This window comes from Oryzias latipes, chromosome 1, assembly GCF_053564925.1.
Source record: "Oryzias latipes strain Hd-rR chromosome 1, Olatipes_Hd-rR_3.1".
Classification (NCBI taxonomy): Eukaryota; Metazoa; Chordata; class Actinopteri; order Beloniformes; family Adrianichthyidae; genus Oryzias; species Oryzias latipes.
In genome coordinates, this window is record NC_136237.1 from 24,770,525 (window position 1) to 24,797,779 (window position 27,255).

The window sequence follows — 27,255 nt, forward strand, 5'->3', positions numbered from 1 at the left end:
GTCAGTCATATCCACCAAGTGCAGCTTTTCCAGACACTCAGCATCTTCCAGTTGTGTGTAGTTCAGGTCTTTGCTTTCAGGAATGTTTTCACGTGTTCTAAACAGACCACAAAGTGACGCAAAACGTCCCCACTGGACAACCACCGGACTGTGTTGTGTAGCAGGAGATCAGAATATTCGCTTTCAACTTCATCAAGCAATGCACGGAACTGACGGTGGATCATTTCCATCAGCCACTTGTTTAGCGGTCCGCTAAAAGTAAAAAAAAAACAAGCCCTGCTGGTAGAAACATGTGTCGTAAGCTATGACGCAAGTCTCCGTTGACAGAAATGTTGAAGTTTAATATTGTAATGACCAAGCTGGACAGTCACCCAGCCTGGGCAGCAGCAGCCAGATCGCTTATCGAGAGGCTTCTTTGCAGAGCTGTCCGTGCCTCACACACCGCACAACCCTGGACAGGCTCAGAGATAAATTAAGAGCAGCAGAGACATAATTTCCTTAGTAGTGATAAGTGCATTTATTCAAGCACTCACAAACAGCCCAAACAGCATGGGAGTCACTTCAGTTCACAACACTCTTACTCAACCCCTATATATATATATTTTTTTTTTTTATTGAAAAAGACAGTTGAGGTTAACAGTTTGAGACAATTGTATACAATTATGCAAAGTGCAAAAACATCGAAAAAAGGTACTGGACATGTACAAACAGCCAATGCAGAATAAAGACAATATAATTTTTTTTTTACCAATAATACAGAAAAATAAAATAAAATAAATACAAGACATTAAAATAAAATAAAAAATAAATAAAAAAAGGGGGGGGGGGGTTTACATAGACATTGCAATTAATCTTAACTTAGGGGGCTATCAAGAAGCTGTAATTTACATATGATACTTTGAAGTTCCATAGCAAGTTTGTTTTCCATGAAGTTTACAGATGAAAAAAAAGAGCAGAGTTCTTTATGAAATGTAGAAAAAAATGGTTTGATTTTAAGGAAACGGCATTTATGTATATAGAATTTACCCAAAATAATTACAACATTCAGAATAAGTTCTGTGTTCTTGTTTTCTAAAATAAACCCAAAAATGATATCCTTAATAGAAAAGTCTGCTAAAAGTGGAATCTTGGGGAAAAGCCAATAATGTAAGCTATTCCAAAAGACATCAGAATAAAAACATTCAAAGAAAAGATGCTCAGTTGTTTCAATCTCCACATGACAAAAAGAACAACAATTTTCAGGAATTCCAAACCGTTTTCTTAATAATTCCTTGGAAGGGTAAATACCTGAAAAGGTCTTAAAGTGAACTTCCTTGGCTTTAGGAGGAATGGGGAGTTTTAAATATTTAGTTCGTATTTGTTTCTTTTTTGAATTATTAAAATATTGGGTTATATAATTTGGATTTGAGATGTAGGGAAAGGACGTTACATTAAAATATTCTCTGATTTGATGGTTTGGGAGTTTGGCAGTTGCTATGTTGTGTCCATTAATCAGAAGCTTGGGGACAGTAGGACGTCTGTAGATGTCATCATGAAACAGATCAGAAACTGAGCTCACAACATTTTGAGGAATGGCCTTAATAATTTTTTCAAAATCTTTTCTATTCGTTAGTGAACCATATTTAGCTGTGAAATCATCAAAAGACATGAGAGTGGCATTGTCATTAAGAAGATGCATTAAAGACCAAATTCCATTTTGAAACCATGTTGGAACAAAGATAGACTTGTTTCTGATAGTGATGTATCTGCAGTTCCATATGGGAGTGTTGTGTGGACTGTAATTGTGTTTATAAATGAGCTTCCAATACATGAGAACTTGCTGATGAAAAGACGAGAGTTGAATGGGAAGTTTCTTATTGTCAAAATCACAACTGAGTAAAAATTGGATCCCTCCTAGGCTGGAAAATATTTTATTAGGAACAATGAACCAAATACTATTTTGATTCCTAATAAATGATTTTAACCAGTTTATTTTTAAGGTGCCATTAAGGCTGTTAAAGTCTATGGCTTGAAGACCTCCATCTTCATATTTTTTAGTCAGCGTACCTTGTTTAACATAGTGTGTTTTCCTTTTCCATATGAAGTTAAAATTGACTTGATTAATAGATTTGATGGCTTGTTTAGGGACACCTATAGAATAGGTGGGATATATAAATCTGGATATGCTTTCAATTTTGGTGAGGAGAATTCTACCAAAAATAGAAAGATCTCTCTGTGCCCAGTTATTCAGCAGAGTCGAACATTTCTCTAGTTTGTCCCAAACATTCAGTTTTTCCAAGTCTGTTTTGTTTTTAGTTATATGCATTCCGAGCTATTTAACTGTGGATTTAATAGGGATATTATAAGCATTCAATAATGTACATGGTTTAATGGGTAAGATCTCACATTTGTTTAGGTTCAATTTGAGGCCTGAAGCTTTTGAAAAGATGTCAATAGTTTTAAGAATCTTGGGGATGTCATGAAGATTATTAAGGAAAATTGTTGTATCATCGGCTAGTTGGCTTATTGAAAATTCAGCATTTGCAACTGACAGCTTACCAAAGTCAGTATGTTTAATGAGCAAAGATAGCATTTCTGCTGCTGCAATAAAAAGAAGGGGTGAAATGGGACAACCTTGTTTTATACCTTTGTTGATGTTAAATCTGTGAGACGTTCCCTGAGGTAAACAAACAGAACTACTGGTTTCATAATAAAAAGTTTTAACTGTATTAATAAATTTGTTACCAAAACCAAAGAATTGCAGAGTTTGAAACATGAAATTATGCTCAATCATATCAAAGGCCTTGTAAAAATCTAAAAATAAAATAAAACCGTCTCTATCTATGAGATGTTAATAGTCAATCATATCCAGAACAAGGCGTAAGTTATTATGAATTGATATTGAATTGATTGGACTGGGTTTCAGAGATTATTTGGAATATGTCTGACTTGAGTCTGTTTGCAAATATATGCGTTAGAAGTTTATAGTCAGTATTTAAAAGAGTTATAGGCCTTAAATTATCTAGAAATGTTGGGTCTTTACCCGGCTTGGGAATAAGGGTGATTACACCCTGTTTCATTGTATGTGTTAGAGACCCGTTTTGAATAATTTCTTTAAACATTTCAAAAATTAAATCTTTGATATGCTCCCAGAAGAATTTATAAAAGTTACTGGTCAGTCCATCACATCCTGGAGCTTTATCCTTGGACAGACAGCTTAAAGCCTTCTCTAATTCTGTCAAAGTTATTTCTGAATCACAAGAATTTCTAAAATTCTCATCAATCTTAGGAATGAAATCTTTAATTGTCTGGAAAAATGTATTATTGTGGGATTCGGAATAAGATGACGAGTACAAATTACTATAAAATGAACTTATTTCTTTAGAGATCATTTGAGGATCAGAGCATAATTGATTATTAATATGCAGTTTCTTTATAGCATTCTTCTCTTGCCTCTTCTTTTCTAGATTACAGAAATAAGAAGTACTCTTTTCACCAAGCTCCACCCATTTTGCTCGGGATCTGATGAAGGCTCCTTTCGCTTTTTTAATATAAATATCGTCAAGAGAACACTGTAAAATGCTTCTGCGTTGTTTATCAACCTCATTTAAAACAGGCTTGGAACAAATCTGATTTAACTCAGTCAAAATTTCAGTTTCTCTTTGCTTATAATGTTTTGCAATTAATTTGCTATGTTTAATGGCAGTTTGACGTACTTTGAATTTAAAGAATTCCCACATATCAGTGTAAGATTTTAGAGTTGAATCACTATTTATTGTTTCTAATAATTCAATAACAGCAATACAGAAAGTTTCATTAGTGAGAAGTGAAGAATTAAATTTCCAGTATCCTCTTCCAAAGGATTTTTGGATTTTAGAGCTGACATTAAGTTCAACCAAACAGTGATCAGTCAGGGGAGCTGCTGAGATGTTAACGTCTATTTTGTTTTGTAGAAGGTTATTTGAGACTAGCCAGAAGTCAATCCGAGATTTTGAGGATCCATTAGGCTTGAACCAAGAGAATGTTTGACTGAGAGGATTTTTAATCCTCCAGGGGTCAGAAACATTAACATCAAGACCAAAGTCTTTTAAAGTTTGATTAATATGATGGGTATTGAACTTTGAGGGTACTCTATCCAGCCATTCATCTAGAACCATGTTATAATCACCACCAATTACTACAGTATTTGTACAGTACTTATGATTGAGAAGTTTGACATGTTTTGCAATTTCTGTTAATAACGACTTGTTTTGACTAGGAATATTATAGCCATAGACATTGCATAGGATCAGAAAACCATCATCAGTTTTAAGAACACAGATGAGCCAGTGACCGTCATCATCAGAGATATGGGTAATCACTTTGAACGGACAGTTTTTAAAGAGCAAAGCAACTCCAGAAGATTGGTTTGTACCGTGACAGAATAGGATTTTGTCTCCCCATTGATTAGACCAAAACTGTTGGTCTGCTTTAACAGAATGAGTTTCCTGCAGTAGAATGCAGCTGGCTTTCACATTTTTACAGAATAGGAAAATAGATTTTCTTTTTACATTGTCTCGTAAACCCCTAACATTTAAAGAAACAAAGTTAAAATTAGACATGAAATACAAAAAAAAATAACACAAAAATGAACAAAAAGTTACTTACTTAGCTAGTTACTGAAGGTGAAAGTTAGCGGTTGGAATTCAGATCCCAAACAACATTGTAATGCAGAACTAGACCTCAAACTTTTAGAAAAAAAAATACTTTAAAACTTATAACTTTCAAGTTAACAACAACAGAGTTTCACTTTCCTCTGTGAACTTAAGGTGTGGAAAAAACGGAGCAAATGAGGTTTATGCTTTAAACAACAAAGCATTTATGGTAGTTAACTCCAAACTTGTAAAGAAGTATAAAAAAAACACAGCTAGTCTGGAGACAAACGGACTCCGTTAGCGTACCATCTCCACCACCCTCTCTTTTAAGTCATCATTTTCCTTCCTCAGCACAGACACTTCTTTTCCCAGATTGTGCACTTTGGATTTACAGTCATTTATATCAGCAGCGTTTACCTCAGTGATCTTCGTCAGATTAGCCAGAATCACAGAGTTTTCCCGAAGTCTGCCATCAAAGTCGTCAAATCTCGCCGTTAGTTTTTCGATGGCGGCAGTTAATGCTGACAACTCGGCATCACTTTTGTTAGAGACGACTTCCTTGTTAGGTGAAACGGAGGGTTTGGTGGGTGTAACCGGGGTTTTCCTTTTAGTAGACAGCGAAGAAACTTCCATGGCGTATTCGTGGTCATGTGTTGTCATCTCTGAATTTTTGGATGCGGGAGTCGGCTTCTCCGATACAGGCTTTTCCCGTGGCATTCTAGGAGCTCTTAATATTGCTGTTGTTGTTTTTCTCACTTCGTTCTTGTCTCTTTACAGTGGTAAGACTTGAGAGTAATACAAAAAAAAGCAAAACTAGTTCAGCAGTTTGAAAATGAGGTCAAAAGGGATATTTTGGGACCGGACCGTAGCAGCTCACAAAAAGTTGACCGCACGGACCGCCATCTTAGCTCCTCACCGCACTATATAGTGCACTATATAGGGGTTAGGGCGGTAATTCGGACACAGCCCATGCTCAGATATGGCAGCACACATAGTAGTTAAATTCCCCCCTCGCTGGCCTGGGACATCCTCCTTCGCTAGTCAAGTTCTTGTTTCACCTGACTGTCAATTGCTGTGATAAATGTATCAAATGTTCCAAGTGATTCATATATCATATTCATGGTATTATGTTCTTCATTGATTTTGACTGTTGAACAGACTGTTGTGCATGTGATGACTTACACAATGAAATGATGCTGACTCATTTTGGAGTGAGCAACCATTAGACTGAGAATCAACAATCAGTTTAGATCAACAAGATCTATTCACTTGGAATCTGTGCTAAATGAAGGCTACCTGTACTTAATCATTTGAAAGATGTACTGAGACATTGAATCATGTACTAAGACATTTGCAATTTGATGAAACTAATGAGAAATGCCATTCTGTTGTGAACAGTTGCAGAGTGGTTTGGAGGTTTGTCCATGTTGTCTTGAGAATGTAATTTCTGTTTCAAGAAAAATTAGAAAAACTGTAAAAAAAAATTGTAATCAAAACAAATATTTCTTGTGAGAAGTGAATCAATATGACTAAAGGCTTTGCTATAGAAAAGCTTCATCCCTAACATTGTGATGACATTGGACCTCAGGTATGATATCTATTTTTCTAGCAAGGTTAAAAGTACTCAGGATTTGCACAGAAATATTTATTTTTCATAAATCATGCTCTTTTTTATACAGATATTTGTAAAAGTACGGACGTTTAAATATTCTATTTTGTTCAATAAATTTATCCAATAGCAAATGTTTCTTTTTTTAATTCTATGAATAAATATGGGGGTACCTTTTGCTGCCACCAGGGGGCAATATAATCCCATTTTCATATCGTTCCAAATATTGAACTGCAGTTGGTGTTTTTGAATTAACCATGGTCAGCTGCAGACAGTTAGACACTAAGTTTCATTGACTATTGCAGCAAAATCACAGACTGATTCATAACTATTGCATATATTTATCTAACTTTAGTGAATATTAGGCAATCTTATTACTAAAATGAAGCTTAGCCAACCTGATTTTTTTCATCTGCTCTTTTATATTTCAGAACATATTTGGGTTTCTACAGAAGAAAAAAATCTCAATTTAAATCCAGAAAGAGCTTAACTTTTTTTTTCTCTTTTTTATGACAAAAATTTTATCAGTCTTAAATTTAGACACAGTTTTCATAGTTTAGATGTAATTATTGACCTTTGAGGAGCCCTGCAGATAAATTGAATCATTTTATTTGCTGATTAGGCAGTAGATTTTTATTCAAATTTGCAGAACTAAAGAAAGCAAAGTGGAACATCAGTTTTGCTTTGTTGGTGGAAACATCAGTTGCAAAGCTGCAGCAAAACTTCTGACTGGTTTGGTCAAAATAATAACAATCAGGTCTTCCTGGTAAAACCTGGTCTTCCAGGGGCCCTAAGCGAAATTTAATTTGTGGGCCCTCTAACTGATCAGCAGCACCAACAAAACGCAACTGTTGTTGTAATATAAATGAGACATTTTGTGAATGTATTATTGTTGCTGCTGAAGAATTGAATACGTTTATTGCTTGCATGTTGGATGCACAATAAGTGATGCCAAACCAATTTTAAAAGTGAAAAGAAAAAAAATATGAATGACAAAAGTAAATATATATATTAATATATATATATATATATATATATATATATATATATATATATATATATATATATATATATATATATATATATATATTTTTTTTTATTTTTTTTTAATGTAACATTAGGCACTTAAAAAATGACATTCACAAAACTCCAACTTATTAAAAACAGCAACTTAATAAAAAATCAAATAACGATAAAACAATCCAAAAAAAAGAAAGTCAGAGTCTTTATCAGTCTGAAAAGGACCTTGCACCAAATCCCTTCTTACTGGATCAGAGAGTGTGGTTGGTCATTCAGCTGGATCAATTGGATTTGAGGTTGGTGGAATTTTGGATCCAGTCAGCTCCTCTTCCATACACGCCTCTCTTGGAGCCTCTGGAACATAAGAGACAGAACATCAACAAAAGCAAACAGTGAAAAGTTGCTGTGATGCTAGAAGCAGAATGTTGGAAAGAAGTGCCTTCACTTTTGTTTGTGTGCGCGCACATGTATGACTTGCTTTGAAGTAATAATGAAACAATAAGTTTGATTTAGGTTCCATATTGGGTAGATTTGAACTTACCAGCAGCAGCATCAACGTTTTCTCTTTTAATCGAAGATGTGGTGACAGGAGTTTCTTCTGCAGCTAAAAAAACAATAATTATTATTATACAATAAGCAATGATAAAGCTAATAAAATAACTATAGCAGAATACTACTAATAGTTTAGTGGCTCATTTAAAATCTGTGTGCAGGTTTTTCACAATTTCATGATCTTTTTATATATTAATGAGAGATTTATTGTCTGATTGTATTTTTGCACAAGGTCATATTTATTTATTTAATAATGAACAACTTGGGACTCCATACTCTTCAGCTGCGTATTATGAAAAAAAGGGCTTATGCAGACACTGTTTTTTAAATTACTTTACAAGCTATTAAAATGACCTGAGATTCCATCTTCAGTGAAGTCAGGAACATCTTGGGATGTGGACGCTGCACCACCTCCAATACTTTTTAATACTTTTTGAGAGCAGAAGAAACTGTCGGCTGAGACGGAACTGTGCAAAACATCATTATGTAAAACCAAAACTGCAAAATACAAATAAGAAAAAATGTACCCATTTATAAATAATAAATGTGAACAATAATTTGAGTATAAGTGGAAATATAAGCACTTATACACTTCTTTGTCTATTATTTTGTATGTTCATAATTTGAAAATGAGAACATTTCTTTTGTTTGTCATTTATAAATTGGAACCTTTATTTTTTATTTGTATCTGGCAGTTTTGATTCTCCATATTTCATGCCAATGCAAGATTTTAAGGCACATTGTTGAAAAAGTCAGACTACCTGACCTGCTATAACAGATAAACAGCAGTTTTTATACTGACATAACCAGAAAATGCAGAACGCACTTATGTGTTAGCAAAACAATGAAACAATATTATAACGTGAGTTAAAACATTTATCAGCCATTATGAGGTGCCGTGTAGGACATTATTCAGAATTAGCATTCACATACACATGTGAAATCTCTCACACACACTAGTGAAATGCTTGTATACATACAACTGAAAATGTATTCATTCACATACACATGTGAAATCTCTCACATACACATGTGAAATCTCTCACATACACATGTGAAAATGCTCTCACACACACTACTGAAAATGCTCTCACATACACATGTGAAATGCTCTCACACACACTACTGAAATCCTCTCACACACACTACTGAAATCCTCTCACACACACTACTGAAATCCTCTCACATACACATGTGAAAATCCTCTCACATACACATGTGAAAATCCTCTCACATACACATGTGAAAATCCTCTCACATACACATGTGAAAATGCTCTCACACACACTACTGAAATTTTCGACAGAAACGGAAGGCATTTCAGTAGAAACGGAAGTTGGCTGATTATCGCGAGATAATCATTCGTCTGAATCATTCGAAAATGGCAGCCGGTTGCGCAAGGAAAACCACCGAAACGTGTAAGTATATTAAAAAATATCCAGTATCTGTTGTAAAATATATTTGTAAATACTTAGGATGATGTGTTTAATATGTTATATTCCTCAATCAACAACCTAGATTGTTTTGAAGCTCATCAATTTCAGTAATGCTAAAGCTAACGCTAACGCGAATTAGCGTCGAAGGCTAAAAACAAACGCTAGATATTACATCAAAAAGCAGTGACTTCTAACCGTAGTCACAAGTTATTAACACATGTTTTAAATGTGTTCATATATGTAGGGACAGACGAGGATGAGGAAAATCCGATCCATTTGCGGATGGAGAAAGATAGCCTGTTTGTTTTCAAGCTAGCTCGTGCCAGATGGGTAGAGACACATGATGATCAGATTTGACTTCATTTTAATAAACGGTTAATCGTTGTCGTACTGGGTTAAAGGTTTATGTTAAAGACCCAGAAGAGAGAGGAGGAAAGGGCTAGAAGGGAGGAACAGCGACAGGAGAGTCTGTTAAGTTTACTTGAGTTGAAATTATTGTTCTAAAATGTAATGCAGCCATTGTTTTTCCAATTTGTTTAATAAATGTATAAACAAAAATGAATAATTTACATGTATTATTTAAATCTGAGCTATTTTTAACAATCTCAAAAGGATTTTCATATAAATATCAGATGTACATATTTAGAATTTCGTTTTATATGTTAATATTTATTTTTATACATGTTAACAATAATCCTGGTCTTCTAGAGTCATGTGTGTCACAGTTGGAGCTGAAAGGAAAGCAAAGATTTGTCCTTGCAGACAGACGTGACTCTGCTCGTCCTGCATGTTCCTGGTGTTGTCCTGCTGTGGCTCAACATCTGTGGCTAAGCAGTCGCCTTTGCTGATGCACAGAATGTGCAGAATTGAACTGCAGGCAATGATTTTCATTGCAAAGGTTGGTTTTACTTCCAGTGCCCCCAGAAATATTGCTCTCCTCCTCATCTTTATCATGCCAAATGCTCTCTTCACAACAGAGCGTGTTCTGGAGTGGTTCTGGTTGTAACTGCCTCAATGGCATTCCTCATGGGTTCCCTGTAGGGTGTCAGCAGCATGATGGGATGTGCAATGCAGGGATACCCACCATCACCCAAAAGGATCCTTCAGGTGGGTTTGTTTGATTTACATAAATTGGGCTTTTACGTAGAACCTGTGAATCATGGATTGATCCTGGATTCTCAACAAAAATATCTATAAATTTGGCATTAGAGTCACATACAGCATGCATTTTAATGGAATAAAAAAGCTTCCTGTTAAAATAACAAGCTGCATTATCTTTTAGGGCCTTTATTCTTATGTGGCAGCCATCAATGCTCCTTGTGACCCTTTGGAAGGAGAAAGACCAAGCGAGCTGCTAAAATCCAGAGGCGACTTATGGTAGTTCATTCCCACTGGGAAGCTGGGTGACCCTGCTCATCAGCTGGAGGATGCGGTCTGCCGTCCTGTGGACAACATCGCTCACGGTGGACTGTGTCATGTCAAAGACTCTGGCTACCACACTGTAAGATGTGCCACACGCCAGCCAGAAAAGAAACACCAGGACGTCAGTCTCCTGTGACCCCCCAGAGTGTGAGGAACCCGAAGCTGATGCTTCAGGACCAACGACCCAGATGCTCGATGGTCCTGCGGGTCAACCGAAAATCCAGTCTTGTGTCGGACTGACCGTCAGCGTAAAGGGCCAGGACAGACACCTTTGTGTTGGTAAAGCAGTAGAGACGTGGAAGACCCTGGAAAATGCAACATTAATTATTTCATTGAGGAAATTAAATCACATTTTTTTAATGTTTCTATTTATTTTGATGTCTTACATTTTAGATTATGAAGTATTTATTAATTCTGGAAAATCTCGTGGTTTTTATTTGGCTGGGTTTTTGGATTTTCATTTAAACTTTTAAAAATGAAAGTTTTTGTTTTGTTTTTGTTTAAAACAAGTGATATGGTTTGACTCTGAATAAAAAATTCTAAACTTTGAACTCACAAGTGTTTCATGTAATTGGACTACACAACTCACTTGAAAAAGAATGTTAAACTCTTACCCAGCAGACTGTGTAACCTTGAGCATGATTAGTAACAAAGTTTAAGTTAAAGTTTAGGTTTAACTAAAAAAAAAGCTTTAAGTTTAACTCACAAGTTATTCTGTCTGGTCAGGGCATCCAGAGGAAATCTTCTGAGATGTCTGCTTCTCCTTGCCGTCCTGTGATGCTGCATATCTGCTCGTTTTCAGTTTGATCTCACGAAAAACGGTTGAATTATTGCCAGGAACACGGACAGATTCATTTTCAAAGCCATTTTCAGTAAAGTGTAAGAAAACTACAGAAAAAAATGCCTCCTTGCAAGAGCCCGTTAATCGTTCAGTGGCACAAAAACAAAATAAATATTGGCATGAAAAAATAACTTGGGGGTTTATTTATGAACAAATACATTAAATCAACACCAAAGTGTTTGTAATTTAATTATTTATAAATCAGTCACGTTTTCCATGATCAGAACACAGCAGATTCATAAATAGTCTCTGTAAAATGTTCATATTTATTATGTTTTTACTCTGACAAATAAGTGTCATTCTCCGCGTTAAATAGGAGTAGTTCGCCTCCAGACCAGGTGGTGGCGGTAATGCGCCACTTTGTTTCCGTGTCAAGCGCGTTATGAACAACACCCAACGCCCTAAAAGATAATGCAGCTTGTTATTTTAACAGGAAGCTTTTTTATTCCATTAAAATGCATGCTGTATGTGACTCTAATGCCAAATTTATAGATATTTTTGTTGAGAATCCAGGATCAATCCATGATTCACAGGTTCTACGTAAAAGCCCAATTTATGTAAATCAAACAAACCCACCTGAAGGATCCTTTTGGGTGATGGTGGGTATCCCTGCATTGCACATCCCATCATGCTGCTGACACCCTACAGGGAACCCATGAGGAATGCCATTGAGGCAGTTACAACCAGAACCACTCCAGAACACGCTCTGTTGTGAAGAGAGCATTTGGCATGATAAAGATGAGGAGGAGAGCAATATTTCTGGGGGCACTGGAAGTAAAACCAACCTTTGCAATGAAAATCATTGCCTGCAGTTCAATTCTGCACATTCTGTGCATCAGCAAAAGCGACTGCTTAGCCACAGATGTTGAGCCACAGCAGGACAACACCAGGAACATGCAGGACGAGCAGAGTCACGTCTGTCTGCAAGGACAAATCTTTGCTTTCCTTTCAGCTCCAACTGTGACACACATGACTCTAGAAGACCAGGATTATTGTTAACATGTATAAAAATAAATATTAACATATAAAACGAAATTCTAAATATGTACATCTGATATTTATATGAAAATCCTTTTGAGATTGTTAAAAATAGCTCAGATTTAAATAATACATGTAAATTATTCATTTTTGTTCATACATTTATTAAACAAATTGGAAAAACAATGGCTGCATTACATTTTAGAACAATAATTTCAACTCAAGTAAACTTAACAGACTCTCCTGTCGCTGTTCCTCCCTTCTAGCCCTTTCCTCCTCTCTCTTCTGGGTCTTTAACATAAACCTTTAACCCAGTACGACAACGATTAACCGTTTATTAAAATGAAGTCAAATCTGATCATGTGTCTCTACCCATCTGGCACGAGCTAGCTTGAAAACAAACAGGCTATCTTTCTCCATCCGCAAATGGATCGGATTTTCCTCATCCTCGTCTGTCCCTACATATATGAACACATTTAAAACATGTGTTAATAACTTGTGACTACGGTTAGAAGTCACTGCTTTTTGATGTAATATCTAGCGTTTGTTTTTAGCCTTCGACGCTAATTCGCGTTAGCGTTAGCTTTAGCATTACTGAAATTGATGAGCTTCAAAACAATCTAGGTTGTTGATTGAGGAATATAACATATTAAACACATCATCCTAAGTATTTACAAATATATTTTACAACAGATACTGGATATTTTTTAATATACTTACACGTTTCGGTGGTTTTCCTTGCGCAACCGGCTGCCATTTTCGAATGATTCAGACGAATGATTATCTCGCGATAATCAGCCAACTTCCGTTTCTACTGAAATGCCTTCCGTTTCTGTCGAAAATTTCAGTAGTGTGTGTGAGAGCATTTTCACATGTGTATGTGAGAGGATTTTCACATGTGTATGTGAGAGGATTTTCACATGTGTATGTGAGAGGATTTTCACATGTGTATGTGAGAGGATTTCAGTAGTGTGTGTGAGAGGATTTCAGTAGTGTGTGTGAGAGGATTTCAGTAGTGTGTGTGAGAGGATTTCAGTAGTGTGTGTGAGAGCATTTCACATGTGTATGTGAGAGCATTTTCAGTAGTGTGTGTGAGAGCATTTTCACATGTGTATGTGAGAGATTTCACATGTGTATGTGAGAGATTTCACATGTGTATGTGAGAGATTTCACATGTGTATGTGAATGAATACATTTTCAGTTGTATGTATACAAGCATTTCACTAGTGTGTGTGAGAGATTTCACATGTGTATGTGAATGCTAATTCTGAATAATGTCCTACACGGCACCTCATACAGGGATTGTCAAAATTTAAAACACGCTGCCCGTCAGATACTGCAGCGTGGGAGTATATGTTTGGCTCCACGTCTGCATGTGAGCAGTCTTTCTCACATCTATAGAACATTCAGACCAACCTAAGATCAAGTTTAAAGTCTCAACGCCTGCATGAAGCAGAAACTCACCACGTGTCAACCAGACTAGACCATGATCAGCAAAACCATGCAGCACCAGAATTTGTAATAATGGTAAGAAATACTCATCATTTATTAGCAACAGCATAACAATGTTATTAAGAAAGAATCCACAGACTTATTGTACTTTAAAAGTGTTGAAATTACATCAAATGCACACATTCACTTGTATATTTAGTTTTAAACATATTGTTTAGTTAAGTTAAACTGGTGGCTGTTGGGCCGCGTTAAAAGTTCCGGAGTTCATTGAATGCACCAAGCAGAGATCTGATTGGCCCTCAGTTCTGTCACTCAGCCTGTGTTTAAGGGGTTTGGGCCAATGGGGTTCAGCCATGGGCCAAATCAGGTATATGGGAGGGCTGTGGCGGCAGTGAAGAAATGTAAAGTTGGGAGAAGCGCTCTCGTCCCGGCGGGGTGGGGGGGAATTCAGGAGTTGCTGAATTAATTGTACGGCGTTTGTTGCGCTCTACAGTAACCAGAATAAAGAACCCCAAATGAGGTTATGTCTCAGTGTGGGAAAGAGACAATTCATCATTGTATGGCTCTTTCGAAATTACATTTAAAAATATGTGGCGTTTATGGCTCTCTCGGCCAAAAAGGTTCCGACCCCTGCTCTAAACTGTCAAAGTGGATTCGGCGAAACAGTCCATTATTTTTCAGAACTCATTTTAAGGTTCTCAAGCTGAGAATGATTTGATGTTTTCTACGAAGGATGTCCTTATAGGCAAGGCCTAATTTAAAGTAAAACTTTATTAGGTCCAGTTTATCCATAGTTGAATGGCAGTTCAAGGGTAAAGCACTGAAAAATCAGGGTCACATCTTCCGTCTTTTCAAAAAGAAATCGCCTAGAAAAGGAAAATAACAGAGGTAGGATTAGCAGTAGTGTTCAAAACATCCTAATTAAAGAAACATTTACATAAAAATTTAAAACAACTTTTCTATTTCAATATGTGTGTTGTGCAACAAAAATACAACTAAAGGATTAGTTGTACATTACTAATTGTACAGAAATTTGGTGCCTAATAACATTTCATGTTATTAAGTGATAAAGACTTGGCACTGCAATGAGTTTACATTTGACAATGAATCCACTTCACTTACCTAGCAGGTACCGGTCATGTATGCCAAAACTGTTGGGCTGCAATAGCTCTTCAGGGCAATGAGTTATATTGGCTTGGGGGGCCTGCGACTAATGATGACGTTGCACTATTTGATTGGCTGTACTTTGGTCTGATGATGTATACGATAGTGATTGGTCTGGATAAAACAAAAACGGATGAACTGATGTAAACAAACCAAGCTCCGACACATGGAGATGATCTTCTAAACCAGTGTTTTTCAACCTTTTTTGAGCTACGGCACACTTTAACCTTGACAAAAATCCCACGGCACACCAGAATCCAAAAAAATAGATAAATAAAAAAGTCTGTGTTGATCTACAGCAGCTCTGCAATCTCACATGCATTTTTGTGATAATTGTTGCAGAAAAAGCTGGAAGCTGCAGCTGTTTTTTCTAAAAGATGTATTAAAAATTAAGTCAAAAGATTCAAAAACTGTTTGATGTGTGTTCGTTGTTTTAAGACATTAAGAGGAGAGACTCATTGTGCGCTAAGACAGTCACTTTACTGCATCATGGGAGATGTAGTGCCGATAATCCGCCGACCGCAGAAAGACCCGCGTCTTTGAGCTTCATGGTTTTGTTCACTTGTTCCACGGTCTGATACCAGATTCTGTAGAAAGCTACGCCGCTAAAGACGAGCTTTAGCTGGTATTTTTGTTAGAACAGAAAGACTTTTTTGCGCTAAATCGAAACAAGGAAGTGAATACTTTAACCACTTCTGATTGGTCAGACTGATGGCATGTGATTAAGCCTTCAAGAATGATTGGTGGAGACAGTTAAAGGGGCGGGACTTTTCCTTACACAGTTATAGCTGCAGCTAATTCGCGGTACCCCGTTATTCTTATCAAAATGTCTTTAATAGAATCAAATAAACATAAAGAAAAAATAATTTTATGATAGTTCATATTCTTAACTTCTCAGTGTTTTATCAGGGCCTGTTTGGATGAAAAAAGAGCTGATTTCCTGGAGATGGCAATTGCTTTTAGATCAGTTAATGAGGGCAATTTCTCACGGCACACTTGACCATCTCCCACGGCACACTAATGTGCCGCGGCACACTGGTTGAAAAACACTGTTCTAAACTGACTTTTTTTAATTGTTGTGATTATTACTAAGTGCATATTTGCTTATAATTTTGCGCCCAGTGTTTACTTGGCCGAACTGAAAAGGGAGCAGTGTCTGGATTAGGTTAATACATATGTGCTAACAACATTAGCTGTGCTAATAACAGATTTAGCCGTGGATCAACTTAAACTGGAATAACCATCAGCCTTGATTTTGTCTGGATCTGACGGGTAACACAAATTCACAGGATTGTGTGCACAGTTTGTCAGGACTGTTCTCCCAAAATCCGCCTCCGCCTGTCCCAAAGCACGTCCTCTGTCTGACGATACAAATCTCCCGGAAGACACGGTTCTTCTAAGTCTGGGCGGCAGCCCGCTCACGCAGAACAGGGAAACGGATTGCGGTCCGAAGTCTCCTCCGTTGCACACACTGAACCAAAGCATCCTCACATGCATGCAAACAGGAAGCTAAGAGTCCATCTGCTCTGCTCATAGGCATAGCTCATAGTGCTTATTGCAAATATTAACAGCAGTAATGTTGCTTACCTTGTCTTCCAGAATCTTTTTGATGAAATTGTCAGTAATATTTCGTGTTTTCAGAAAGTTTACAAGGTCCATATACTCAACTTCAGCCATTCTCAAGACAACTGTAGCTACTTGGTGCACAAGAGCTAGCAGGTCAACCATCTGATATCTTCTGATACTAAATGGTGCACACCAGTTAGTTTTTTGTTTTTTTTTCAAAAACATTTTTTTTTACTTCAAGTTTTTTTTTCATAAATGGCCCGGCCCTTTAGGGGCTCCGTAATTTTGTGTTGTGTAAAAGTTTTTTAAACATTTCTTCAAAATTCACCTAATGGAGTCCTAAACTGTTCATAATTAAATACATAAATATGACCTTGTGCAAATACACAATAAAATAATTAATCTCTCATAAATATATAAATAGATCACGAAATTGTAAAAACCTGCACACAGATTTTAAATTAGCCATTATATTATTAAATATATTTCATTTTTCTTTTAAAACCTGTTCATTATTTTAAAACAGCATTTTAAAAATATTAACTTTAATCATGTTGAACATTAATATAAAGCTATGGGTTTTTACAGTTACAGAACCTTGGATTTCAAAATCAATATTTTCCAAAGTAGCTTTGTTTATAATTCACATTGCTCATTTCCAGAATGAGTTTTTTATTTCATGAAGAGCTGTCAATCAGTGAAAGTGGGTGGGGTCTAAACGCATATTGGCTGGTTGGTGGGGAGGGTGAGGGGACTTCACTGTGAGTAATCAGGAGATGTCCCCTTAGTGCCCTACCCGCCAATTTTAACTGCACCCCCCTTAGTACACACACCCCTCCCCCCTCAATATATACATCCCAACATAAACACACACACATGCACACACACACCCTCTTAAACACACATACACGCACACACATTTTGCAAGGAAGGTGGGACCTAGGACCATCCGTCCCCTGCCTCTTCCCTGGTGGGGGGTACGGGCCCCCTTTGCAACGGCGGCCGTGTCCCCGGGGTGCCGGCTTCCTGGGCCTGGCGGTGCTCTCTCCGCGCGGTGGGGGGGTTCACATTACATCTGAGCCTGGGGTATGGGTGTCCCTGGGGGGTGGGTTCTGGTCCTTGCTCCTGAGCGCTGGGCCCCGCCAAATTTCCAACTGTGGCCGAGCCTGGTCGGGCCATATTTACAACACCCCTTGTGGGCCCTCTTTTTTCCCCGGGGTTCCCCCCTCCTGGGCTGGGGCGGTGGGCCCCTGCCTTGCTCCTCCCTGGACCAACCGTGGGCCGGGCGGATGGCTGCCTGGAGTGGGGAGCGGGTCTCCCTTGGGGGGTCCTGGCTCGTACCTGGGGTTGGGGCGGGGGGATGCCCAGAACTCCTGGGTGGTGGTGGGGTGCACGTCTGGGGCTGTGGGCGTCCTTCTCCGGTGGGGCCCTGCGTTGGGTTCTCCCGGCGCGGCGGGGGGGCTGCTCTCCTAGTTGGGCTGGGGCGGCCCTCTCTTTCCCTCCGTGCCTCCCTGCTCTCTGGCTCTGGAGGCCTTGCGGCGGTCCTCCTGGCACTGGCCTGGGTGGCGGGCTTGGTCGCCCGGGCGGCGGTTGTTCCCTGCCGGTTTCCGTGTGGCGTTGGGGGGATTCCGGCTGCCGCCGCTGCTGTGGTGGGGGTCTTTGGGTGGGGATGACTGGGCACTCTCCCTCCTTCTTTTCACGTTCCACCATCCATTTTAGAAGAACATAAACACTCACCTGAGCACAGGTGTTAGCTCACCTTTGCACTAACAGTTTGCCTGACTGAATGACACTGACACTAGTTGGTTTTAAGGCATAAGTATGCGTGTGAACACTATCTGTTTTGTGTACATGTCGACAGATGGACATTTTTGCAGCTAGCAAGTGTGTTTATAACACTTGAGTGTGTATGTGGACAGGCTCCGGCCTTTTTATACTACATTTGAACCTTACCATAATGATTAACAACCAGTAAACTTGTTGCTTTATGCTGCTTCATGGTCTTATCCCCCTTCCCCTCATATTATCACCCTCCTACCCCCCCTCTCTCTAACGTCCCTCTCTCTTCTTCCCCTCTTTCCTTTTCCGTCCGGTCCAACACCAAAGATTTTCAAACATGTTTGAAATTAATAAAGTTTGGCCTCAATTACAAAAGGGGTTTATTCAGACATACCTTTGGTTTGTCTGAAGATTAATAACCCCTCTTGTTAAAGTAAAATATGTCCAACACAAGAGGCCCTCAGCTCTCATCTGTCTGCCCAGCTGTTGGACAGGACAAGTTAAAAAAAAAAAAAACGCATATTGGCTGATCCCTTACTGAAAAAAGGCGAAACGTTGATTGTAGAATTCAATGAGTTATATCACTAGAGGAGACACGCCCGCTTTAGAAGCCTGGCCGACGGTGGTGGAGCGCGACGCCACCTTGGTGAGGTCGACAACGCCCACATGACATTGATTTCTATTAATTTTAGTGGTCTCTAAGTAGCTTTTATAAACTGTATATATTTTTAGATTTAAATATATTTATACATATATATAAATATATTATATTTATATATATATATAATATATGTATAGATACATCATTTGTTGTTGTTAAAGAAGAGAAACAGTCAGCCTTAAAAGCTCAAACTTGAATGAAAATGCATTGTTGCAGGAGTTCTCAAAAATAAAAAATTATTAGAAAGAATTTTTAAAATTAATTTCTAAACATTTAGAAGTTTTAGACCTCTTTGACATGTAATTTAAATTATTTAGAAAAACCCAACAATAAGTCAATAATAATAATAATATTAATAATAATAAATCAATAGTAAGTCAATACAAACAATTAGGCCTGCACAATATACAGTAAATTTATCGTTATCGCAATATCCGGCTCTGCAATAGGCATATCGCAAAAGACTGTGAATATCGCAATAAATCGTAAACCCAAAATGCGTTAAAACAATCTTATGGCAGCTTGACGCATTTAACGAATAAAATAAAACCCTTTATGCTTTGACCAATCAGATGGACGCCTTCCCATTGTTTACCAATCAGATGGAGGCCTATTATGTTAGATGTTTGTCAACTATGTCAATGAGGGTCATTTGGAGTATAATTTTAAACTGTTGCAATGAAATGGGAATGATGTTTTTGGCATTTTTCTATTTTTTTATATACCGCAAATTATATCGTTATCGCAATATTAATCTCTAATATCGCATATCGCAAGTTTTCCTCATATCGTGCAGCCCTACAAACAATAAATAACAATAAATAAATAATAAGTCAATAAATAATAATACAAATAATTGTATTATTGTTATAATAATAATAAAAATAATAATAATAATAAAATTATTTTTATTATTATTTATTGACTTATTATTTATTTATTGTTATTTATTGTTTGTATTGACCTACTATTGATTTATTATTATTATTATTTTTATTTTTTATTTTTTTTTATTAGACTGTATTACTAGTTGGTACCACAGTGATCCATCTGGGTTAACTCTTTTGATAGCTAAGGCCCACTTTTTCCCTAAGTCTGAATCCATTGGAAACCTGCAAGAAAAGTTCAGTCACTGAGTCAGAAATGTATAAATCTGTATTACTATAACAGCCTAGTATGCTATATACAGGTTTAGCAAAATAAAATGTACATTTATATTGACAGCAAAATAAATGTGTATTGTGCAGCATGTTGATAATAGCCCTGCAGCATGTCAACATGTGTTCTATTAATGAAGCCCTTGCAGTCTTAAAAGAAAAATAATTAAAATACTTACCTGTGAAATGATACACCCTCCTCCTTCACGGACTCATTTATCTAATTTTGGCAATTGAAACCCGCACAATGAACTGGCATTATGCAAAAAATGTGTTCAAATGCATTCACTGCAGCAGTAACTTGACCTCACCAAGATGGCGGTGCTCTCCTCCCATGAGGAACCACGTGATGTCTCCTCTTGTGATATAACTAATTGGTAGAATTGATGCAATAGTATTATGTAACGTTGACACAATTCCTTTATGTTTTGTATCTAACGTAATAGTATTTTGTTAAATCTACATAATTCACTGAGAAAAACACCGACAGGTTTTCAATGTGTGGATTGCACTCAATTGTTTCATGTAACACCAACATTATACTGTACAGTCAATCCCACAATTTTCCCGCTTTTGGCGCTAAGAATTGTGGGAATAAGACAGGCAGAAAGCGGCAAAGCAGCAACAAGTGGTAAGTACCAATTTCTTTACGTAATGTAATTTTAGATGTGTTGAGAAAAATGATATAATTTAAAAACCAATATATTCGCGGCTTAAGTGTAATTAAAAAGCGTAATATTTTTTTTATCAGGACAAAAACATTTGGCCATCCTCCTGGGGTGGCAATTCTGAGGGTTGCCTGGTGTGGGTACCGGATCGACTCGGGCTGCCGGATGTTCTCGACGGTAACACCAGTTGGACAAACTACTTAGCGAGCGATTTTACGTTTAGCGATTTTGATACTTAGCGACGTCGTACCCATCTAAGGAATTTTTACGTTTAGCGATTTTACTACTTAGCGACGTCGTACCCATCTAAGGAATTTTTGAGGATCCGTTTTGGGTTTGAAGAGAATGACTGCAGTATTTGTTTGAATGACATTGAGACGGTGGATAATTTTTTCTTTAACTGTGGAATTATAAAAACATTCTGAGATGAGTTCTGCTTATGGTATTCTTCCAAAATTGCAATGCCAGTGTGGGTACCGGATGTTCTCGGGCCGCCGGATGTTCTCGGGGTCCTTCGGGGTCCTTCGACCAATGATGACGTCACACTATTTGATTGGCTGTAAGTTGCCACGACCAATGAGTTAACGTCGCTAAGTTTTTTTTAAAACTTTATTGACAATTGCGGTATCGTACATTAAATAACGAACAATAACAAAATAATCAATATTACCTCAAAGATCAGTCACCATTGCCAAACATAACATATTAACATAGAAAATAAAGAATAGAGGGGGAAAAAAGAAACAATGAACATAACACACAAGTAAATAAAAACATAAGTAAAATAAAATAAAGGAACATAGAACCAATCTAAATAGTCTAATACTAGTTAGGGGTACTCGTGAAGTTTGTATTTCTGAACAAAACTAAGCAATTTCAAGCCATTCTTCTTTTTCATATAATGAAGTGATTGAAAGTAAAAACAGAGCTCTTTATGAAATGTTATAAAAAGTGGTTTGGTCTTCAAAAATTTATTTTTGTGCATATGAAACTTTCTTGCAATATCAGGATATTAAGAACTGTATTTTCTGGTCTATTATATGATACCACACCGAATAGAACATTTTTTGAGTGTAAATGAACTGGTGTGGGTACCGGATCGTCTCGAGCTGCCAGATCCTCTCGGGGTCCTTCGACCAATGATGACGTCACACTATTTGATTGGCTGTAAGTTGGCAAAAAAACGTGTACGATAGTACGGTGGCCGAGAACCGCCATTGCAGCAACAAAAAAAGGAGCAAAAATAAAAAACTACTAGCAAAAAAAAAAAATGATATAAAATAAAAAAAAGCAGCAACTATAAAAAGGAACAAAAATAAAAAACTACTAGCAAAAAAGAAAAATGAAATGAAAATTTAAAAAAAGCAGCAACTAAAAAAAGGTGCAAAAATAAAAAACTACTAGCAAAAAAGAAAAAAAAGCGATTTAAAAAAGGGATGCAAAAATATTTAAATGAAAACATAAAAAAAGCAATGCATCTAGAAAAACGGTTGCAATTTCTTTTTTACAACTTTATTGTACAAAACAGAAGTACAATACAAAATACAATTTCACAAAGTAAACTTCAGATATGCCAGAGGAGCATATTACGTAAGGGTTAATGGCCGACAAAGTGTGCGTTTATTACTTTTTAACGCACCCCGTGGAAGCCTGAACCGTCCGACGCGAGTAGGTGCGTAGGTGCTGCTGTTAGAGCGGCACCGCAAGGGATTGTCGGATACCATTCCCTTTGCCTGTCTGGACGGATTTGGGTTAAAGGGTGTTTTTTTTGACCAAATGTGTTTAGTTGTTTAGCTGTTTTGCCGTGTTTTGCCAAGTTATTTTATCCTACTTTGCTTAAGTCTCTGAACCATGAGTGAGAGGGAGGGAGAAGATGATGAGTTTATATAGCACACCTACAATTATTGAGTGCAATGACAATATTGGAAAAGTCCTAGATGAAAATATTCACTATGTACATTTTAATTTGTTATTTTTATTGTTATAAAAATGAGTATATCTGCCGGCTCAAACTTCGACATATGAGAGTTCAAGAAATATAATTAATTAAGATTGAAAAAATATTAATTGAATTGGAGTAATATGACATTTAGTTAAATAAATATGTAAATTTGAGTTGTATCAACAATTATTGACTTTGCCACCATTGAAAACCAGGAAATGATTATATTATCGCTGGATGCTGAAAAAGCTTTTGACAGAGTAAACTGGAACGTTCCTTATTGCTGCCCTCCATAAGTTTGGTTTTGGAGAATCATTCATCAAATGGATCAAAATATTATATCACAACCCCAATGCATCAGTTAGAACTAATAAACAGACTTCCAACAGGTTTTTTCTTGGAAGAGGAACCAGACAGGGTTGCCCACTCTCTCCTTCTCTTTTTGCTATATTTATTGAGCCTTTAGCTGCAGCAATAAGACAGAATGAGAGCATTAAAGGAAATAAAACCAAACACAGCCATCATAAAATTAGTCTCTATGCGGATGACATGTTACTATTTTTAAGTAATTTATATTCTGTAAATGAAACAGCAACAATCATTAATGAATTCTCCTCCATATCAGACTATTCCATTAATTGTCTTTAATAAGTCTGTTTTATTAATAAGTCTGTTTTATTACCACTCAACAGGAATGCGGAACAAAGATTCACAACACCAGTCCAGGGCTCCAGACTAACTTTTTTCACTAGGAGCACTGTGGCCCCCAACTGAAAATTTTAGGGGCACAACCAGAAAATTTAGGGGCGCATACCGTAAATCAACATTTTAACCAAATCTACTAATTTCCACTGTATTACTAATAAATACTTTAATAATAGATGCAGAAATTAAAATGTGCTGTTTCTAATTCAGTGTCACATTTTATTCTGCCCTTTTAAAGATGCAACAACAAGGTAAACTGACAGCACCATCGCTGTCATGACAGTACAAATAGTAAACAAAATACCATACATTTAGAATCAAAAAAAGTTTTTAGTAACAAGTGATTACCGTAGTAACCTTTCGGTCATTTCCCAGTTTCAAACAATACTTAAATGTATGTAAATATTAGGGGATGGAAATTCATGTTGGCGGCACCAAATAGGTGCAGCCAAGATGCACAATAATTTGAGATCACCCAGATGGACGCAACCCTGCACAGATCACCTGGTGAGAGACATATTTTTGTTTTTGATCTAACATCACCTGTCAATCAAAACAAAAATATCACCAGAAAGGGGCGGAAGCAAGACCCCAACCTAAGCGAACACAGCTGGAAATGTAGTACTGAACTGACTGAAACCTGAAATGCATTATGGGACATGTGTCCTGATGGGTTTTTTGTAGTTCACTGATAAATTAAAATCATTTAAAGTACCAACTGGTTAAAAAAAGGCTACATACATTACAAAACATTAAAATAATTATAAAAGATGTAATATCACAGATCATACTTAGGGGGAGAGGCATATTAAAACTAAATTGAATGTTAAGGACAACTCCTAATTCCAGTTCTCCTTCAGTGCCCCCCCCCCCCCCCCCCCCCCCAGGGCGCTGGTTCATCTTAAACACGTCTACTGTTGCTGTTTCCCCGCCTGTTTTAAATCGTGTTGTCGCTTACACGTGTTTAATGTTAGAGCTGAGGAGCACATTTATGCTCCTCATCTGACCATCTCCCGCGGAAGCAACGTGCTGCCGTAACAGCCGTGCATGAGAGCCGTGGTTTGCTTCACGAATTTGAGACCCCTGCTGTAGACTCTGGCACTGGTACACTAGCCGCAGGTCAGAAGAACAGATCAATAGTTCGCTTGCTAATAGCTCAGACGCACATGTCAGGTTGTGATGATATTTGTCTCCGTTTCCTTCCCACAGATGTTTACGCGCACTCGATTATCTCTAGGCCCCGCCCCTCCACATATTTTAGCCACTTTGACTTTCCCTATTCTTCTCACACGCATTGGCCGCCTCAGGCATCACTCAATGCTCCAGTCTCATGAGTATTCGCCCGAGTGTGTGTGTGTTTGCGTGCATGTGCGCTCGCGTCTCATTGATGATTTCATTGCTCATTTCATAGATTATTGACGTGCCCCTTTCACGTTTAATGTATAAAAAATACGGAGGGTGGGGGAAGCAAATTTACTGGTAGCACATGTGCGACTGGGTGTAAAATTTAGTCGCACACTCTTAAATTTTGGTCGCAAAATTGTCGCAGTCTGGAGCCCTGCAGTCAAATCAGGAAATATCAAATATCTAGGTATCATTTTTTATCCCAAACTATCAGAACTGGTGCAGCTAAACTACACCCCATTACTGCAAAACATACAGGACGATCTAACACGCTGGACCAACCTGCCTCTGTCCCTTATGGGCAAGGTAGCCACGGTTAAAAAAAAAATCTTACCTAAAGTTAATTATCTATTCTCAATAATTTGTCAAGTTAAGAAAAAAGAAAAAAAAAAAGAAAACAACAATTATTGAGTTTTATAGGTGTCTAACCCCCCCCGAAAAGAAATTCTGATCCGAACGAGTCTGACCGGGGCATAGTTTACATGACGCATTTTCTTTCCGATCAGGCATTCATTCCGATTACTTTTGCCCATGTAAACGTGGCTAGTGTCAGTTTTTTCACACTTTTTTGTTATGTATATAATTCCACTTGTGTTATTCACAGTTTTGACGCCTTCAGTGTGAATCTACAACTTTCATAGTCAGGAAAATAAAGAAAACTCTTTGAATAAGACGTAGTGTCCAAACTGTGGGTCTGCACTGTATATTTGTGTTTGCACTATGAAATGTGTAAGAAATAAACAACTTTTTTAAGTTGAACTTAATACATCATAATTGGTTATTTTCTCGAGATGAACTGTGATCGTGTTATAATGAGACTTATCTGAGGGATTGTACTACTCTCATTTTTCTTTTTGCTGAGACAACAAAAAAGTTAAAACAACATCTAAATTATCGAGCAACGAGAGACAGACTCATGAATATCTTTCACTGAGACGCAACTGAGATAGGGATTTAAAGAAAGGATATCAAATTGAGACATACTTGAGTGCATCATAAAATGTCTCATTTGTCTCTTAACTGAGATCTGGAGAAGAGACAGTTGTGAGAGAATTTTGAGATCTCACACAGTGCTCACTGTGAGACTTATTTCTCAGAAAAAATATTTAAGAATGAGAAAACCAATTTAGTCTCAAATGGTTCTCATTTGTGTCTAGGAGACGTACATGTGACAGAAACGAGATCTCACCTTCAATTTTGCTTTGCTGTACTAGAATGTGTACTTGTGCAACTCTGCCTTAATATTGCTCACTTTTTCCCTCCCCAGAGTATCAAATTACAAGAAAGTCAAAAGCTATTGGGGTGCTTTTTAAAGTCATTTTTGTTGACAACAAAGAGTTGGTTGGTGATTTTGTGTTTTGTAAAAGTTTTTTAAAATTTTCTTCAAATTCACCTAATGGAGTCCTAAACTATTCATAATTAAATACATAATTCATGCATACATGATTTTATCTCCATAGCAACCATTTTGTGTTTTGGTCGCCTTTTGATGACGAACAGATCGATGTCAGTTTCAGACGAAACGGAAAAAGTAAACTTTTTGTTGTCCTTAGCAACAGTGGTTTTATGCTAACCACGCCCACATTCTTATATGCCCATGTATTCAGTTTCAGGCATGAATGCGTACATTCAAATTTCACAGTAGTCCATTGAAAAACAGGAGTTATAACAGTGCGCCACTTTGCTAGCTCGCCACGTGCACGCCGTTCATAATCTAATTCGAACATTTTTTCCACAGTAGCTTGCCATTCATGCCCAAAAAGTTTCAAGACGATCTATGAAAATTCTAACGACAAGTTTACGTTTGAATCCGGTGATAAAAGTGTTTTTTATGGAAAATTCAAGATGGTGGCCTTTTCCTAAGGTCAAAGGTCAACAAAACTCCAGAGGTGATTGTAGACTTACGCTAAGGACATGCGAGTCAAATTTCGTGAGAATCGCTCGAAAAAAAGTTCATTTTTCCATATTGTGTAAAAACGCGAAAATTTCTAAATGGCAGATTTTGGCACAAAATGGCCGCCAAACCATAGGTCGTGTCGCCATCACATAATGATTTCAAAAGTTTGTTTGGATATACCTGACAAAGTTATCTGGGTTTCGTTAGCCGATTCTTAAAAAAAAAATCTACATTTTTTTTTTTTAATCTTAATTTTTTTTAAAGTCGAGTCGGCACTTTTTTTGTGATCGTTTTTTGTTTACCACGGCCACATTCCTTTATCAATTTTGTCGTATGTGACATCTTTTTGTTCTGAGTGGGCCAGGGAATCGCATATTTCAGTTTCAGGA

At 37.2% G+C, this 27,255-nt stretch overlaps 1 long non-coding RNA gene across 1 annotated transcript; it reads right to left on the reverse strand.

Annotated features, from left to right (window-relative positions):
- Window positions 1-636: 636 nt before the first annotated feature.
- On the reverse strand, window positions 637-13,515 carry LOC144991031 (uncharacterized). Its single transcript, XR_013654945.1, has 7 exons — window positions 13,192-13,515; window positions 12,279-12,468; window positions 12,070-12,199; window positions 8,149-11,894; window positions 7,784-7,846; window positions 7,490-7,596; window positions 637-6,060 (listed from the first exon to the last, which is right to left on the reverse strand). It is a non-coding gene; the product is annotated as an uncharacterized LOC144991031 (long non-coding RNA).
- Between the last annotated feature and the right edge of the window lie 13,740 nt (window positions 13,516-27,255).